The sequence below is a fragment of the Prinia subflava genome, chromosome 15 (assembly GCF_021018805.1).
Source record: "Prinia subflava isolate CZ2003 ecotype Zambia chromosome 15, Cam_Psub_1.2, whole genome shotgun sequence".
In the NCBI taxonomy this organism is placed as follows: domain Eukaryota; kingdom Metazoa; phylum Chordata; class Aves; order Passeriformes; family Cisticolidae; genus Prinia; species Prinia subflava.
The window spans coordinates 19,720,694-19,740,624 of NC_086261.1; the positions used below are offsets into that span (position 1 = coordinate 19,720,694).

At 38.3% G+C, this 19,931-nt stretch overlaps 1 long non-coding RNA gene across 1 annotated transcript; it reads left to right on the forward strand.

Annotated features, from left to right (window-relative positions):
- Positions 1-11,955: 11,955 nt before the first annotated feature.
- Positions 11,956-18,859, forward strand: LOC134558423 (uncharacterized). Its single transcript, XR_010082351.1, has 3 exons — positions 11,956-12,506; positions 17,777-17,988; positions 18,670-18,859. It is a non-coding gene; the product is annotated as an uncharacterized LOC134558423 (long non-coding RNA).
- The last annotated feature ends 1,072 nt before the right edge of the window (positions 18,860-19,931 follow it).

The window sequence follows — 19,931 nt, forward strand, 5'->3', positions numbered from 1 at the left end:
TTATTTCCAGGCATCTGCCGTCCCTGCGTCGCGCTTCTTCCCCTCCTCCTCCTCCTGCCGCGCTCCCTCTCTCTCTGCCCCCCCGGCTCACGCTCTCCTCCTCCTCCTCCTGCCGCACTCCCTCTATCTCTGCCCCCAGCTGACGCTCTCCTCCTCCGCCTCCCGCCGCGCTCCCGCTATCCCCGCTCCAGCTGACGCTCCCCTCCGCCTCCCGCCGCGCTCTGCCCTCCCCCGGGCCCGCGCTCCTCTCCTCCTCCCGCTGTCGCACTCTCTTCCTCGCAGCCCCCCGCGCTTTTTCCCCCGACCTGCTGCCGCGCCTCCCTCTCCCCCGCCGCGCTCCCACCGCGCCGCGCTCCCCGCCGCCGACCAGGCCCCCCGCTTCGCCTTCTCCTCACCTGGGCTACCTCTGGGCGGCCGCCGCCTCCCCTCGCCCCCGGGGCGAGCAGGCCTTGCCCACCATCCCTGCCGGCCGCCGGGGCGCTCCCGCCCCGCTGCCCTCCCCGGTTACCTGGGGTATCCCGCCCCCGCCCATGAGGCGCAGCCGCCGCGCTGCCCTCCCGCCATCAGAGGCGCGCCATGGCCGCAGCGCTGCCCGCGCCTCGCCGGCCTCGCCTCTAATCCCATTAGCGCCTGGAGGAGCCCCATGTTATTTTAATCGCCCTCCCTGCTAACGAGGTCGGTTGTGGGGTGGCAGTAACCGAGCTCCGGGGCAAACGCCTCACAGCCTGCCGGGCCGCCCCGTGAGGGGAAGGTCAGCAGGAGGGTGGGGTGAGACGAGGCGAGACGAGGTTACGGGTGAGCCAAGGGTGAGGGCGGCAGCGCCGTGAGGCGAAGGGGGACGCGCGTCCCGCCGAGTCTCCCTCAGGAAGGGCGGCGGGAAGGGAAAGCAGCTCCCGCCGCGGGAGCCGCCCCGAGCACCCGCACGGGCAGTCGCACCTAAAGCCCTGGTGAGGCCACAGAGAGCAGGGAGGCAACCCCTTTTTTGTGTTTTTGTTTCCATGTGAGGAAAACAAGTGAAGTGTGTTTAAGAATCATATGGTGATAAAGCCAAACGAAAAGTATAAAATTATTTTAGAGGGGTGCCCACCTTCTGGGTGCTTAAGCACAAAGAGTTGAACACGTAACTGTGTCATGGCCTCAGGTGTGACACAGTTGTCATGGCTTTAATCTGTTCTGTGCCTTCCTTCTCAAGCTCAGCACTAACAGCAGCAGCAGACAGTGGTATCTGAGGAGAGCATTTGGAGTAGGTTCCAACACCTGGTACAGTACAGCGGAGACCCTCAGCACAAACATCCCTAAGTGAGGGGGAGCACCCAGCTGGACACATTGATCAATGGTGGTGGGAAACACTTCGGCCCGGGATGCCCTGTTTAAGGGTGTAGATTGATACTCTGCAGAGTGCAGATAAGAACAAATCCATGCTGAAGTGACAACTTGTCATTAATAGTGAATAGTATGACTTGTAATCCTTACCTAGGAAAAAATGATGTGAATAATATTGCCACTTTATGGCCCAGAGATGAGCATTTCAGTGATTTTTTTGTGTGTGTATGAATGTATAATAAATACCTCAGGACTGCAGTAGGCTACTTTCTGCCTAGGCTTGTTCACTACACAGGAAGCAGAGAAGATAAATGCAATACAACAGAGCACACCAGATTTTAATTAGAAACACAATAGTTGCATTACTGTAGTTAATGAGTTGAATGGCCTTGCATTTTCTGCCAAGAAATCTGATGTGCACAAATGCCTTGAAATTCTGTATTACAAATGCTCTAAAAGATTCAAATGGCAGCTTGATGCCCAGTATGAACGTGTACATCTTCAGCTCTCAAGATACTGTTAATGGGTTCTTTGACTTTGAAGAGCTCAGGCATTACAAGCAATGAGGGATAGCTAACTTGAAATGATTAGGAAGATTAAGGAGGTGGCATTAATTGTTGTACTTAAACAATGCTCTTAGTATACTAATTGGGAAATATATATCTTATATAGACAGTATGTCAATTCAGCTTGAAAACCTGTAGAGATCTTACTTTGCCTTAAGACTATGAACTGTAAAATGAACACCTTGCTTTCTCCTTCTGTGTATCTAGTCATCATTAGCTGGCTGAAAGAGCTCTTGTTGCCCACACATAAGAGAGTAAGTGTGGGCTGGATTTTGATCTCAACAACATTAACAGAATGCTAGTGCCATTGTAATTGAAGTAGTCATTTACATCTATGCAATACTATTAAGAAAATAATATACATCTTAAAATGGTAGGAGACACTGACTAAAAGAATTATGAGACTGTATTCGTTTAACTATTGAGTGTTGTTATTATTAAATATTTGAACGTTATGTCTGTTAGTTAGAAAAATACATCTCATATGGAAATTCTCCCCCAAACAATCTAGTCTTAATCTGGTTGCAGTGGTGGAAATATTGTAGATCAGACAATCTAAGGATATGGGAATTGAAGTTTATTTGAAGGCTGATAAACCTGGAAAAAGCAGGTAAGCTGTCAGAGCTTTTTACTTTGTAAAAGTACTGTGTATTAGAGAAGTTCAAAATACTGTCACTTTTACATTAGCAAGTTTGACACATAAATTTAAGTATTTATATACAAAAGAGTTAAGAAATGTGACAACAATACGTTGCATAAAGACTTAGAGTGGAGCATGGAGGTATGTTCAAAACTTTGAAAGTCTGTGATGTGACTCCTATTCCTAATTCAATAGGGATTCCTAAATCTATTTAAATTTGCTGAATAATGACAGTTATTCCAAATTTAGCTCTATAGTTTCCAACTATTATATTCTGTCCATCTGGTATAAACAAATTAACTTATGTCCATTTTATGCATCATGTTCTGTCTTTCTTGATGTGCATTACAGAGATAATTCACTTATTTATCCACATTTTATCCACTTATTTATCCACATTTTATCCTCTAGTTTTAATTGGCTTTATTTCTGTTTTTCTTCTACCTGTTCCTTCTTAGTGTGGTTCCATCATATATTGCCTTTCAGAACATCTTGTTTTAAGCACTAATCTTTTACATATATGCTGAAAGTAAAAAAGATCCTGTCTTTCTTGCCTTTTAGAAGAACAGGCTATTTTTAAAAGGAATCACTCAGCAACTTCCAGTTTGGGGGAAGCATCCGGACATCCCACTGTTATCTCTGAGGCCTGCATAGACCTGTTTGCTGAGCTAAGACCAAAATTTCTGAGGTAGAGATCTGTACAAGAGAGGCTCTCTGATGCTATTTGCTGTTCTCCACACAAACCTGTTCTAACAGAATACACTCTCCTTTACTGCAGAGAGCTGAAACACTTTTTGAACCTAATGTGTTTCAAAAACAATTTAATTCCTGTTGGATTATTATAGCTGTTTCATAGGAATTTTTTGCAGCACATACCTAGCAGAACCATATTAATTTCTTAATTTTACTTGCTCAGGTAACTCAGCTGCAGACATTACCTTAGAACAAGCTGTATAATCTATTTCTTACAGTCTGTGATGCCTGGCCTCTTCTGAAGCCTGGCTCCAGAATGACCTTCCAATGCACCTCTTGGCTCAGGAACAGACCCTCTTTCACAGTTACAAGTTGCAACGTTGTGTATGACTGAGGGGATGTGCTCTCGGCACAACTCCACCCATGACTGTATGTTCACACCAGGACAGTGGCGTATCCACAAAATTGATGGAAGGAGTCCAAGAAGGTAAAGTTTCATGTCAGTGTGTGACAGTCTTGGCCCGTGCCATGGTGATTTTAGGCTGTTGTCAGCAGCAGGAGGCTGGCTCGCTGCAACGTAGAGGGTGGCACTGAGGCAGTTGTACATCAGGAGCTCCCATCAGCTGCTAACACTGAGGAAGTGTAATTGTGCTGTAAAATTATTTTCATCCTAAGTTGGGCCGCTCATTTTTTCTATCTTTATATTGATCGCAAAAATGTGAGATTCCAGAGAGTGCAAAGCAAGATTTTGCAGCATTAAACGCAGACTGCAGACATTAGATTTGACTTCAGTAAGCCTGTCACTGGGATTGCAGAACCTTATCTTGCTTTCCTTTATCATCAGCCCATCACACAACCTTTTGTGCCAGTTGTCACTAGGTACCATCCTTTTCAAACTCTCACCTCTGTCAGTTTTGACTGTGCTCACAGGACAAGGGGAAATTCAGGTCTGACTCAAAAGATTCTTTGGAGACGCGATAGAAATGCACTTTTTAAAGTTTTGGCTATGCTTAAATTACTTCAGATACTGTTTTTCTACAAGAATGTGAGGAAAAACAAACAGCACTTCTAACGGGCAAAGCTGTGCTGGTGAACAAGCAAAAATACTTTTTATTTGCTGATGTAGCTTATTTTGTTCAACAAATGTGTATTAGCTACTGTTTGGCAAAAATTTAAAAAATAATCTTACCAGAATAACTGGCATCTTTATTATTAATGTAATGGTTTCATCAGCAGCTTCTGAGGGCAGATTGGACCTTAATGACACATTTCAAACATTCACTCGCATTGATTTTTAGGTTTGCAAAATTTATTAGAACAAACTCAAACGTTAAATAAACTTGTTGCTGGTTTCATGGAATATTAAATAACTTCTATTTGAATCTTAGGATAGTCTTAATTTTAGCTGTACTGTGCCTATAACAGACACTTTTCATAACATGACATCATCTGTTCCCTGGAGTTCTCAAGACTGTGCTATCGTGTATGCTGAAGAATTAACATTTTGTTTACTTCCAGGATGAGCCTGTTCCCCTCACTGACTTTTACTCCAATGACTGATAAAAAAAATCTTGATACATGTCATGTTCTATGCTTCTGTGGTATTTAAAATGATTTGAGAACTTTTTATTACACAGTTCAGTTGGTAAAGTGGCAGAGTTCCAGAGTGATAGAATACAGTAGTGACATTAAAACATGACATTAGTTGACTGATCTCCATCTCTAATTTAATCAAAATGTTCCTATTTACTAAGGAAGGTTTTTTCCTTAAGGAGTTGTTAGTAATGTGAATTTGTATAGGTAGTCTATTATAGTAATAATATTAATAAAGATTTCCATTAAAGCTACTGTAATGACTTCCTTGCTATTTCAATCTGTCATCTGTAAACTTGTTACAGCTTCCATTTTCTTTCCAGAAAGAAAAAGAGACAAAACAATTCCTTAGAATCTACAAGTTTGTCAGATGCCATGACTCTGGGGGTTATTTTCTCCCACCTCAAAAGTAAGCAAAAGTTGTGTGTTTGTACGTTTCCTAACCATATTTTAAAAACATAATTCTATGAGTTTTTCTGATCTACTAGGGCTTCTTTGTACTCACATTAATGTATTTATTGAATAGAATGCAAAGGGTTTTTTTCTAGTCTCTTACTGCATTTTTTCCTAGACTACATATTAAGTGAGGATTATATAAATATATATATATAGAGAGATACATACAGTACCATCATAAAAATAAACAGAAACACTTGAAGGAATTTCCCTATGGCACTTTACTGTGTAATTGACCATGTACACAAGGGGAAGTTTTCACATTTCTTTGAAGTGCCTTCATGAGAGGCTGGCTTGACTGGTGGCAGAGAACTGTCAGTCTAAGTGGGTACAGTAATGAACTGACACAGTCATTTAAAAGTAGCTTGCATTTTCTCGAACTGTTCATCCTGGTCATTTATTTGGGCTGCCAAAATAAAAAAGAGGTAAATAATTTTGCTTCAGAAGGAAAGAATGTTTACCTTGTTTTCTCAGAAGAGGAGATTATCTTAAGAGAATTTATTCACAGAATAAATAACTTTACTGTGGATTATCAAGAAGAAAGGGTTTTCTAGATTAAGAAATTGAAATATATGCAAGAAACTTGCAAGCAAGTATCCCTGTTTCACTACAGTCAGGGCATTTAGAAGTGGTTTTCCATACAAATAGTGTTAGTGCTGTTCTATCAAGTCTGATGGGGAATTGCTTCATACTATTACAAGCAAATTTTAAGTTACTGCAAAAAGAAGACTACTATTAAAATGAGGAGTTCAGGCTAGACTGAAGTGGACTTGTACAGCCACTGTCCAGTGACTTTAGATATCCATGTTCATTGCAAGCTTGTACTGCTAAGATTTTACTCTTAAAAAAAAAAAATAGAAAACCACCCTAAGTCAAAATTATCCAAATATCACATTATGCCTGACAAGCATGACCCTCTCACAGGATAAAATAAGCTTAATGTAGAAAAAAATAAGCATATGCATGAATTCCATTAGTGCTCTCTGATACGGCTTATTCATGTAGAAAACTACTGGAGGGAAGAAATCACCAAGCATACAATTCCAATGTGAGATGCAAAGAAAGAGAAGCGTAAGTAACATCACTTCCCAGAAAAGATTCTAAGGCAGAGACTGCCATCTGCAACACATCACAGTGCACAAAGATGCAATTACTGAATCCTGCTAGCTGCCTATTGGTAGAGCTGCAAGGCTCTGAACTCTGAGGTGAGGTGTGATCAGACCTTGCTATGATTTTGGGAGGTACAGTTGTTTCAGTTTTAGATGCTGTGCCTGATAGGCAAGCCTCCAAGCACGCAACAGTTAAAAGAAAATAAAGGACTGTGAAAAGCAGGGGATAATTACTGTTCCCTGGAGGAAGGGTGTGAAATTCTGAAAAACAAAAATTCAGAATATTGCAGGCTGAGAAAGAAATATGGCTGCCTGAACTGCTGTGGTAGTTGTGTTATAGAACCACTGTGAAAAATCTGGAACGAGGACCAATTCATGTGGTTCTACTCAGTTGTTTGGAAAAACTACTTGCTTACTTTGTCCCTTTTGTTTCCAGTTCAATAGTGAGTATTGTGCATGGTACCTGTACACATCAGGATAAGTAGATCAAAATGACAGAGAGTATTACTAAAATTTAAAGAATTTCTCTTGCCAAGATTTATAAACATGCCTAATTTTATAAATTATTTTTATATTGTATTATAAAAATGTCTAACTATAACTTATTTACAGTAATATACATATGAAATTTATACATTCAGAGCCTTATTTAGCATCTTTAATATCTTTAATTGAATGCTGATAGGAATGTTTCCAAATTCATGAGATATGAGTCTGAAGGTTAGCTGGATGTTTTCTGAATGTACTGAAATTCTTTATAATCTGAGTTGAAGACTGTTTTATATCTCTAGTTGTGTATTTGCACACTTTTCACAAATATGAAAACCATTTTTCACTTTGAAGATGAAAGTTGTTCTCATTAGAGTGCATAAAGCTTAGAGTGCATAAAGCTGCTCTCATTATCATGTGTATGACTGTTAACGTTATACTATTTTAATCAGATTAGCAGTACAATGAAAATTAATGTAATAGGATTTGCTATAATTAGAGGCAAGTATACAGTAATCTACTATGAAAAGAACACAAAAAATGTCAGTGGAGCTCATTACAGGGATATTGTTTATGGTAATTATTCAAATGTTTTAAAAATCGTGCTAAGTCTGATTTTAATCAGAATTTTTTTTACACAACTTTAATAAAACAATTCAACCCCAAAATGTTATTACTGTTCAAGTATTACTCTTTTCTGGCCTGGAAAGAGGTGGAACTATCTACAAACAATTTTAAAAAAATGATGGACTACAAGCTACTCTTTTCATTGTCCTGTCCAAATAAAAGATATAATGAAAACAAAGAGTAAAAATGATAAAATGGTGATAAACAAGACTTTTACAACAGAGATGAAGTAACTTAGTGCTCAATATTTATTAGTATTAGTATACCCCAAATGTTCCTGTAATTCCAATTCCAGTGTAGGGAAAGCTACATGAAATTTTGGTTCAGATTCCAGATGTTTCCCAGATGATTATACTGTTATTTTACACCTGTCTCTCATAACGTTCTCATAGATCCTAAAATATAAGATACACAAATGAAGCCTAAGAGGTGGAAATTAGGAAAAGAAAAATGAAAATATAGCTAAATGTAATAGCCTAATCTTTGATGCTGCGGGGGAATTTTTTGTGAGTCTCTGGGACTCCACGTGGTGAAGGAATCAGCCTGAACCCAGCGGGGTGAGGGACTGGTTCCTGGGCTGTTGCCTTTGCTGCCATCAGTAACTGCTGATGCCATCCCTGGTGCCACGGCACTCCATCCTGCTGGAGGGTCAAAATGCACTGCTGCCTTACAGTGGGCATCCACAAAGCTTTCAGAAGTCCACCATGGATATTTTCAAGAAGAAAAGCTACTCCTGCTGCTAAGAATCTGCAAGATCTGGTCTTTTAGTCACTGAATTTTTGAGAAAACAGCAGAGGTAGCACTTACAACATTACAGTGAGATAGAGCTCTCCCATTAAGGATGTGCATGTGAAGGGAGGGTTATATTTTAAAAAAAGAAAGACATGAGAGAGATAAAAATCAGCTTAAAGGAATTCTTGATCCAAAGTTTTGAAAATGATTCAATTTATGAAAGCCTAACTTCAGACAATATATATCCCAATTCAACTTTGTTTTATTAAAGATATTTTGTATTAAATTGGACCAATATTTTCAATGTGACAAAAATTTAAGGTATGTCATTCTTTCAGGTGTGTGTAAATGAAGAATATAAAACACTTTTTATCTTCTTTCAAGACTATCTAATACAAAAGGGTAAGAACAGATCTGTTAATTCTAGATACAGGGAATTTTGAATATCAAGCAAGTTGGGGTTTTTTTACTGCATTGAATACGTAAGTAAAAATTCATCTATCTTTTACTAACCAGCATCAAGACTTTTCTAGATTCTAGTCAGTTATTTATAAGCAATAAAAATTCATGTGCAGATCACCAATCTTGCTCCAAACCAGATTTTTATATCAAACAAGCAAATTTCTGTCCTCTGCTTCAGAGAAGACACAATCAATTCTAGCTTCCTTTATACACTGCAGTTATTGCTACTTTTGGCGTAGATGATCTGGCTCCAAATTTGCTGTGAGTAAACCAATTTTTTTTTTAATTGCCCCAGTATAAAAATAAAACTGCCTTCATGGCATTCCTGATGTTACACTATCAAATTGCATAAGGCCTTCCATCCTGGGGAAAGAATGAAGAGCAAAAGAGAAAATGGGGGTAGTTAAGTAATTTGCCATTGGCCCCTTAGCAGAGAGCAGAAAGGTTTGGATTTGAGTTGTGGGGTGTGGTGTGAGTCAGTCACACAAATAATGCACTAATGAGGTTTTGTCTGGTAACAAAAAGAGACTTTTGCTTTTACGGCAGTTTATGTAACATTTTTCTGGTTTATATAATATTTCCCTTGCTTGTTTTTAGACACTAAAAAAACAGAAGCCTGTACAATATTGTTGAACTAGATTTTATTTGTCCAGTTTAGAATTGGTCATTGCAGTAGTATTCTCTGATATTGCAAATCTCTATTTCCTACCATATTTCAAAAACAATTAGCAAAAGATATGAAACTGAGTTATATTTCAATATACTCTCCATCCTTTCCCTTTGTTTTCCTCTAATTAATTAACATGTTTGCTTGGAGTTTTGAAAGAAAAAGAAAGACCATGTTGGGGTCAGGTGTATTCAGCTGGCATAAAAACCAAGGCCGCATGGAAATGATGGTTTATCCCACATGGGGTCTGGTGCCATGGTCTAATCCATGCATTTTGGTGAGTGTTGGGAACAGTGTTTCTAAAGAGGGATTTCCTGAAGGTGACCTGGATCCTGTCTGTCCTGAGATACGTCAGTGTGATCTGCACTGCTGCAATGGCAGCATGCACCATGTTAACAGTTACAGGATAATTATTTTTCTCTCTATAACCTACTACATTTTTTCTCTCCTTACACACTAGCAGGTCTGAGAGCTCACTGACTCTCCTGCCAGCTAATCTGTTTGCCAGCATCTGCATGTAAAGAGCACCCGAGCAGTTGGGAAATGGACTGGTTCTTACTCAGCACTCTGGTTTCTTGGGAGCTGTTCATTGGCTCTCCAGACTTTGGAGCAGCAAGAGAGGATGAAACAAAAATCAAAATAAAGCTCTGGTGTAAACAAAAATCAAAATAAAGCTCTGGTGTTTTGTTGGGGTTTTTTAGTTAAAGATCCCCAGGGGTTTTCTCTGTGAAATTTTTTTGATGATATACAAATGATAAATTTTGAAGATTAACTATAAGAGCCATAAACAAGAGATCTCTCTTGGCACCCTGAACATCTCAGCAAATCTGTTCATTTTATTGCAGTAGTGCAAGCTCTTCCTCAGAACCATCTGCAACACTACTGAGATTTGAAAACCAGAATACAGAAAAAAGACCATTGCTTAATGGATAATGATCAAGGACATCCTCAAACTGCACTTATCTTCCAGACAACTGCCCAAGCAGCTAAAGCACCTACCTCTTCATTGGTCTCACTTTCAAGTGAAAGATACAAACACTATAGAAGCCAGAGAACTTCTCTAAAGAAAATCAGCTGATTTCTCACACTAATGTAGTGTGACATTCCTCCTCCAAATCTTTACTGGACCTTAAGGAGTGAGCACACAACAGAACAAATAAAAAGCAGTGAATATTCAAATGGAATTAACAAAATCAAGCTTATCTGCTCATGTAGCCAAAAGTGGTGATGTTCCACTTATTGTGAGTGGAACACACAGTGGCTGGAGATAGCATTTTGCAGTGCTGCCAGTTTGAATGTGTACCAGACTACACTGACACTAAAACACAGATCTCTGTGGAAGACAGAAGACATAGTGTTTGTAGGGACAAAGCAAAAATACCAACACTTGCAAGTAGTCACTACAAAACACATTCAGTCTGGAGATCTGTGCACATCACTGTGACAGCAGCAATAAATCACAAGCTCTGCAACTGTTCAGAGGGAAGGTTTCCTGTGAACGTGAAGCCAAAGATTAAGGTGGATGACATGATATTGGATTCACTCCATTCTATAGATAAGTTTCTGGTTATCTTATGCAAAAACCATACATACCATCTGTCTTGAGCATTTATGAAATGTTACTACTGTGATATCTACACTGTGAACAAAACAGAAATAGACTCTACTCTTGCTTTCCTTTATTTTCATATGATCACATCTCTCAGTAAGATGCATTATTTTTAAATTGTCTCTTCTACTGCAACATCTGAAAGCATTGCTGTCAGCATTACATTGCACCTTTTACCTGGTCACCTGATCAAAGGTATTTATCTATGTAATTCCTACTGAGTTCTGTAAACGTTGACAAAATAATGCTATTCCACCACAATAAAACATTAAACTCTCTTATACAACTCAAATCTGAAAATTTTCTAATGGCTGGAAAACACACTAAGAAGAATCATTCAGCATAGCAGTGGAATAGAGTTGTCCAGTAGGAAAGAAAAAAAGTTCTACATAAGTATCCCGATGCTGTTCTGGTTGCAAGGAATTTTATTCTTGAGATGGATTTAAGATTAGGGTAGCACCAATGTCATTTCTCAGCTACTTGTCATCCTACTTGGTGCAGACATCTGACATCTCATGACAAATCTGATGCTGTTGAAGCTCAGCTTCTCTCTGGTGAACTGCATTGCAAATACAACCAAATTCAAGGTCATAGCTAAGATTCTAAGTGAATATGATAAGATAAAACTAAATATAATCCATAGAATCTCATTTGCATTTCTGTCATCTCTTATATGAGCATCTCTGAAGGAGTATAATGGTGAATAGCTCCAGCCTCAAGAGTGATGAATTTCTGGGGGAGTTGGCTACAAAAGTTGTCTGAATCTTCATATAATCTTCAGATTGAAATTGCATTTTCCACTTTCTTTTCCATAGGTCTTTTACAGTGCAAAGTTAACTGACCCTGCTTTTCTCTTACAAAGGCATTGTCATACTACTGTACAAATAATGTTTATCTGTTCACACACCAAACACACACCAGTGACAAACATTCCTGCTCTGGTATACAGCATTATTTAAAATGACTCCACGTCCTCTCCTACCCCACAGTACCTAATCTTATCACCTCCTGTCTCAGTTTGTGTTTCTCCAAAGGTCATTAGCATGCTTTAGTCTAGCAGCCAGCTATTGCCCTTTGAATTCCATTGGCCTTCACTAGATGGTATAAGAGAGGACTATTTTCTGCAATTTTCAGTCAAGAGACCTTGAAGAGAAGTTCTGGTTCCTCACATATTTTCTGGCTAGCATTGGATAGAAGGAGACTGGTAAGAAAACAACTCATGTAAAAGCACTACAGATTTCATCTTAACTTCTTCTGCAGGCCCAACATTGAGATATCTTGAGACATTTTCATGGAGTTTGTTGCTAGCTGGTGATGTGCTTTCTTTTTTGATGTTTCCCTATCCACTATCATAAGCTATTTTTTTCTTTGCAGTCTGTTGCAAGTGTTTTACAAAGAACAAATTCATCTTGTATCACCTACACCGTGACAATGCTGTCTTCCATTTTTTTGCAGCAGCAGTGCTGAAGTTACTCATAAATTGTGCTGTGCATTTGACATACAGCCAACAACTGGAAGAAGCAAACTCACCCCTCCCCAGGTATTGTTCTTCATTCTATAATTTCACTTTATTTACCAGTCTCTGCTAGTTACTGTGGCACATATAATTATTCTTACTTACCCTCGTCAACTCGGAGAAAAGAACCGTGACCTGATCTGCACATGCCTGTTTTATGTAATCTTCTGAATAATTAATGGAATCATATCAGTGAGCTCTGTATGTGGTTTGTAAAGACTCTTCCTTTTTTGCATTTGTTTGTAGAAGGAATACATATCCTCTCACCTATGTTTTTGTAATAACTTCGTAAAGTTTTAAGGAAATTCACATGAAGAATAGGAGAATGATACTAGAGGGATGAACAAACCCAGGAGACAACTTTGAAATTGAACTTAAATGATCCTCTTGTGCCTGCCTGCTGCATATTGCCTTTATTTTGCTGTGTCTCTACTAATAACAATGGCATATTTGCTTGTGAAAAGTAGAAGAAACTAAAAGTAGTGGGCCAAAGCCATATGTAAAATATGTGTCAAACTTCTGCAGAGTGGGCTAAATGTGTAATCTAATGTTTTCTTTATCAGGCAGCCATCATATGTCTGTGTGCTGCCTGTAGCAACAGATAGCACAGTAACAAAACATTCTGGATTCTGTAAATGAGAAACGCATCAAGCAAAAAACATGTGCCTGGTTCTAAAAGTACTATCTGTATTTCTTCTTAGCTAAATAGACGGGTTATTTGCAGGCAGTGTTTACCATTCCTTTGGGGCAGGATTTGAGAAGGGGAGGAAAAAATCTCGCTATGTTTAAATGTCCTATAGGCTTTCTCATGTCCTCCTTGGGTTGATTAAAATCATGTGTTCCCGCATGTCCCTTATCCTTTATCCCCTACAGAAGGAACAAGTAGCAATAATTTGCAGCAAGATTTTTATGTAAGTGTCCCCCTTACATGGGTTTTGTGCAGAAGGGAAACATATGGTTCTGAAAGAGCATTAATACCCAGGTACAGCTGGTCTTTAAAGATTTTAAGTGATCTAGATAAAAAGAATGATCAAGTGTCTCCAAAGGGAGCCTGTGGCTGTTCTGACACAGTTCTTTATAACAAATGTAACCCCTACAGGAAGATGTCTATGGACACCTAAGAATAGACTGAGGATTGTATTGGCAAAAGAAAAACATATAAGAAAATAAGACAAAAATAACCCCCTCAACATGGCCAGCAGTAAGAAACTTAATCAGTCTACCAGGTTGGCAACGAAGAAAAGCAAACTGATGAATTCACCTATTGTTATTAGTTAATGCAACAACCGAACACTTCTCCATGACAGCAATGTCTCTGCGCCAGGTTTTTATTATCCTGCGGCACTGGCACTCCTATGGCTTAGAGAGTTTACATTGATTTAAAACAGAGTTTTGTTTGCTGGATTTAAAGACAGCTATCACAGAAAGATTAGAGTCAGACCTTAGTGAGTATCAACCTTGTTTCCTATTCAAAAGACTCATTTGATTTAAAGAAAAATAACTTTTTAAAGAAGGAAAGATCTAAGGCAACAGATTTATTTGAGGAGCTGATCCCATGTAATGATGTTTGATCTGTATTTTTATTGTACAGAAGTATCACATAGTTCCAACCATACTTAATCAAGCTTCATTTCTGCATGCTCCAGAGTCCCAAATGGAAGTGCAAGAGCTGAGGCTGTGTAGTCATTAACTGCTTTTGTGCAGGCTAAAATTTCCCAAGGTGTATGTTCCCAGGAGAGGCCAGACTGCCAAAGGGATAGAGAATAAACTTGATATAGAGAATGTGAAATTCAGAACAAAAAGTTCACAACAGAAGGTTGAGGGAGCCTGGAAAATTTATGAAACTCCTATAGTTTCACGACTGCAAAAGGTAAATTAAAGAAGCAGTAGAAAGCCAAGAGGAAAGATGGAAGAGAATTGTGTAATCCAGGCAGTGCTCTGAGAAGAGGAGCCTTGTCTCGCCGAGATTGGTAGCAAATCCACAGCTTACTGCCAATTACAAACAAGGAAGCTGAACTATGGGATCAGAAGCCGTGGGCCAGTTCTGCATAAATGAAGTTATATTTTGCAGGACTGCTCAAGGTAAAAATCTATTTCAGAAATAAACCATTATCACATCTATATTTACAGCAGCAATGAAAATGAAGTTGCTAATAAAAAATAAACAAGGATCTATCATTTTTCCTGAATTCTGCAGCAATAATGTTTGCAGATAAGGTACAAATCTAGTCCTGGGGCTGCCACTGGATAACATGCCCCTAACTAGAAGGATTAGAACTACCATGACATAAGAAATCCTAAGCTAATTTGGAAGTAGAACAGCTGAAGAAAGGCTGTTAACAGAAGCTGGAATTAGAATGCGAGGTTAAATTGCTTCAGATTATTTCTATCTGTGCTGATACTGGGGCCAGATGTGAAAGTCTGGGTGAGATAACCATCTTTGAAACCACCAAATCTTTCATAAGTCAGGAAACTTGGGAGGCAAGATCAGAGATATTGTACCTGTGAGTATAATATGAAAAAGTTCCTTTTAACCTTCTCATGTAAGGTTATAGCAATAAAAAAATGGAAAAGAAAATTATATGAAGGGAGATTGAAGGGAGATTCATATTTCTCTCTCTCTCTCTTTTTTTTTTTCTTTTTTTTTTTATGAAGAAATTAAATATTTTAAGGACAAGTAAAAATTGTGAGGTATGGTAATTATTTTAAAGTAACCAGAAGTTGCGTCACAGATTTTTAACAAAATATGTCCAGGAACTGAATACCTTGACTAATTTCTCAAACCAAAAGTAGATACACTGTGGTCTTGAGTAGATCCAAGCTGCAGTCTTGTTCTATAATATCTGCATGTGTATTTTATAATGTTACAGGTTATCAAGCATGTTGGTGTATAAAAATATGCAGAAATGTTGGCTGCTCATAGATCATACAGCAGGAAGAGATACTAGCTACATAACAGATTAGTAACAGCTGGATGATTTGGAACCAGGAGGCCTAACATGCCAGTACAGGGAAAATTTCACTCAGTTTATGAAACAAGACTACTTTACCTAGGGCAATAAAACTATGCCTCTGGATTGGGTTTTGCAGAACCTGGGGCTCCCTTGTGAAACTGCACGATAACTTGGGCATGACAAAGATGTCACAGGATCAGGGAGCCCAGCAGAGAAATTCAGCTGCCTGGAAAGATTCTGACTTGAGAAATTTTGATTGCTTGAAGAGTTGAAACAAATAAAGGAATTAAGCTTGAGGTTACAAAATTTAAAATGGAAGTCTATACTTCTGTGCTGCAGTGGGTCTTTATGAAGATTCTGATTTCTTTAAGTAATAGAGCTGTATTCTGACATTTTTATCTTTAGAAAGATTTCATTGCATGAAGTACTTAAGATTTTCTGCTTTTAGATTCTCTTTTTGCAGAGGAGTGGGGTTTTTCAATGGAAAGACTTTCCAGCCTTAGTGTCGTATTTCAGAAGATTTTTTTTTCTTTTTTTTTTTTTTTTCTTTTTTTTTTTTTGCTGTGTTTTGCTCTTTCCCTTTGACAGCCATCATTGCTGAGTAATGCCCAGGGTCATACTTTTGAAAAGCAAATTCTTCCTTTGCAGCATTGCTGCAGGACCTATGGCAGAGTGTATATCTGAGAACCAGGTGCTCATTCTTCTATAAGATAGAGGTTGATGCCTTAGATCAACCCTGATATCTGGCAGAAGAGTGCCAGATGCAGATCCCTGAAGAAATACAAAAGGGAATGTCAGCAACTGTAGAAATGGTTTTAGGAATATATAGACATTCATTCACATACATATATAATTCTGAATTATTAAGCAAGAAATGCATTAAATGTAATTTGTCTCTGTACTAGTCCAGGTCATTATTTGCTTGGATAAAACTCCAGACTGAGCCAAAATCTTCACCACAGAGTACAGAGAGCTTCAACTGAAGTCAAGAGAGTTGACCCAAAGTATCAAAGATAAAATTAGTCTGGATAAAAAGTCCTGAAATAATGCCTAAATAGCAGTTATTTTCCTAATAGAATTTATTACCAGAACAAAACTTGAAAAAAACCTCCAACCTTCTCACCTCTGTTGGCAAATCATCAGTATATTTAGTAAAATACAATCATTTTCTCCTGTAACAGATTTCCACCCTTAATAAATCTTAGTATAAAAAGTCACTAGCATTCAGCTCATTCTTAGTGTCAAAATTGGACCAATATCTCTAATGGGACATTAAGCATTAATATGGCATTGCAGAGGATTCAGGTCCTTCATTGCTAAGTCCTGCTTCAACTAAACAAACAAATTCTATTACTTGCAGAGAAAGCAGAAGTGGACCTTAAATCACACGGTAATTCAACAGACAATCCTTGTCTCTTGAATTATCTCTTCAGTCCTAGAAGAATAGGGGGTTTTACCACTGAAGGTGACCAACAAATCCTGACTGTGATGGTTATTTTGGAGGTCATTAGCTGGGGACAAGCATTTTGGCAAGGTCTGTTGTGATAGGACAAGGGGCAATAGTTTTAACTGAAGGAGTACATAGAAGAAAGGAATTTTTTCCAGTGAGGGTGGTGAAACACTGGCACAGGCTGCCAGGTGAGCTGGTAGATGCCCCGTCCCTGCAAACAGTCAAGGTCAGGCAGGATGGGGCTCTGAGCAACCTGATCTGCAGTGAGGTTTGGGCTAGATGACCTTTAAAAAGTCCCTTCCAACCCAAACTCTTCTAGGATTCTATTTTACAGTCATATGGCAGATCTTTACAAGGACCTTAAAATTATTCCCATTTATAATTTGATTTCCACTCCCTTGTTGCAGCATTTTGTTCAACTGGTTTTATAGCTGGCCAAGATAAAACATGACTAGTTGGTATATGACATGTTACCTCTGCAATAGATGAACATATTTTGATTTCTACAGCACTGAGTCAGCATTCTGATGAGTTAGCATTTATATTCCCGACAGCTGTTTATTCCTCTCAATGTAATTTCAGAGATAAATGTCCAGAAGGGCTTTGCTGCCCCAGATCTATCAGAAAACATATTTAAGATATTCTGTGGTATTTAAATCATAAAAAAACCCCAACCTTATTCAGTAATGCTAGGAGAAAAAGTGTTTAATTTTTAAAATTAAATAACTAATTTAAACCTTACTACATTATCTTGAAATATAATCTGGTGAAAAGTCAAATTGTTTTTATTTTCTTTACAAGATCACAGAATTGGTTTCTAGGGACATTATAAATTTAAGAAACATACAGAAACTTCCAATCAGTGTTTTCACTTTACCCCTTTATTTTAGAGTTGAGAAAGCAGCCTTGAGAAGAAAGAAGGAGATCTTGAGAAGAAAGAAGGAGATCAGACCCAGTGCCCATAAAGGACCAAATGGTTCCTGGACCAGCTGATGGATTGTGTCTCACTAAAGCCATGGGAGTATTTGGCACAGTGGAACATAAATCTTGATAGGAGGCAGAACCAGCAGACAAGGATTCACTGAACTCTGAAATTCTTCAGGTAACGCTGCAGGGTTATGTTGGCAAATATGGTGTAGGCTCTGGTCATTCATATGCTGTCATTTTAATCTGCATTTTTGGTTTTAGTCGTTTTGTAGAGTGGTGCAAATGTTGCAGAGTAGCACAGATTTTATTTTCCTGCATCAGCCCTGTAGAATTTGTGGGGTGTACTACCTGTTTTAGCACAGCTGCCTTAGCTTTGGACTTCAGTAAGAGTAAACTCTTCCTAGAAGATGTTTCTTCTAAACACTCTTCTGATGGATGTGCATTTACAATATGGTAGGGAAATGAAATTTACTGTTAGCAAGATTATAGAAGTGCCTGTTACTCATGCAAAATAAAATCCAGTTCTGAATCCCACTAAATTAATGGGTTTGCTCATATATGGTGGCAATTAATTCTACATATTACTTATGATTTTGCTAAGATAATAAATACTTAATTGTTCGGTTCTTCCAGACTTCATTTTGCCTTGTCATAGATCAAAAAGAAAAAAATATTTCTAATTGTTTCATTCATCTCCACTTTTCCCTACTTTTTGCCTTATCCTAATCTCTAGTCTAAATCAAACAGTGCCTTTTCCAGGCTCAGATAAAAAGATATCTTTGCTTATTAAACTAATAATATATTTTGCCTAATATTTTTAATTTGGTTCTTACAGATTTCTTTTCTTCTTTTCCAGGGTAGAGCATAAAGAACAGTAAACAATATTAGAGAGTTTTCCAATAGATTCTTTCTGCATCACAATACTTTGGCTGCTCTAGAGCACCAACCACCAGTTCTTACTAAACTTTCTGTATTACTGGCAAGTACTTTTCTTTTTTTTTCCTCCCATGGTACCTATAAATTTAGAGATAAAGATAATAGGCCAAATTAACTTGCAGGCAATTCCATTCATCTCATTTATAACTGTGTCCATAAACGAACATGCAAACCAATGAATAAAGACATCATGGTTACTACTCCAGCAAAGTCAGACTTCTAAAATACAAGCAGTACTTTTGATGTTAAAATCCTTAATGAAAACCCCAAACTTGAATGTTATTGCCCTAGGACTTTTTCCCAAGCGTTTACTTAGGTCAATAAATGAGGTTAAACAGGAGGTAAAATCTTCTTCAATGTACATCAGTGAAACCAAGCTATGATGCAAACTTTATTGTACAAAGAAACCATCTTGAATCTAAACATTTAAGATCATTTCTTTGGCTGTGACACATACACCGTTAATTAAAAAGTGTAAGTAGAAGATAAGAATCTTTTTGATCTATTAATGAAAATTTATTTGGGCCATTTCTGTTCAAACATTGCTTTGCCAATATAGAGTAAAGTATAGCTGTCTCAAAAATCACTAAATGCATCATGAAATTGAACATTGGTTACAAATTATTGTTATCCCTTCTAAAATCAGTTCATAATTCTGTTTCTGTATTTATCAGTTTTCTTCTGGCATTATGAAACAAGCTGAAGATCGCAGTGCCTCTTCTGCAATTTTGTGGAGGTTTGTTCAACATTCCACTTATGTTTAAAAGCAAAGTGAAGAATGGTCATCGGGGTCAATCTACTTGTATAAAAGTGTTCTCAGTTTAATGCTTTGCTTTATTCCCAGCTCAGTCTTAAAAGACATGCAAAAAGAAATTTGATTAATTGAAATGCTGCTTTAAGTGATTGTGTATATAGCTCTCTGCCTCTTGAGAAATCATTAGCTTGCACAGCAAACAGCTACATATACTCTCACTGCAGGAACTCGAAAAACTTTGCGCTGACCTTTGCAAGACTATTCATGCTGTATACAACACAATTTTTCCCAATTAAGTATTATGTACTTAATACATATATTGGAAATTACACCAAAAGCAATAATGATTTTTTCCCCCTCTCATAAACTGAGTATCTGTTTCTTGGTGCTCTTATTACTTCAGGACTTCAATGCCTGGAGTTCCCTGG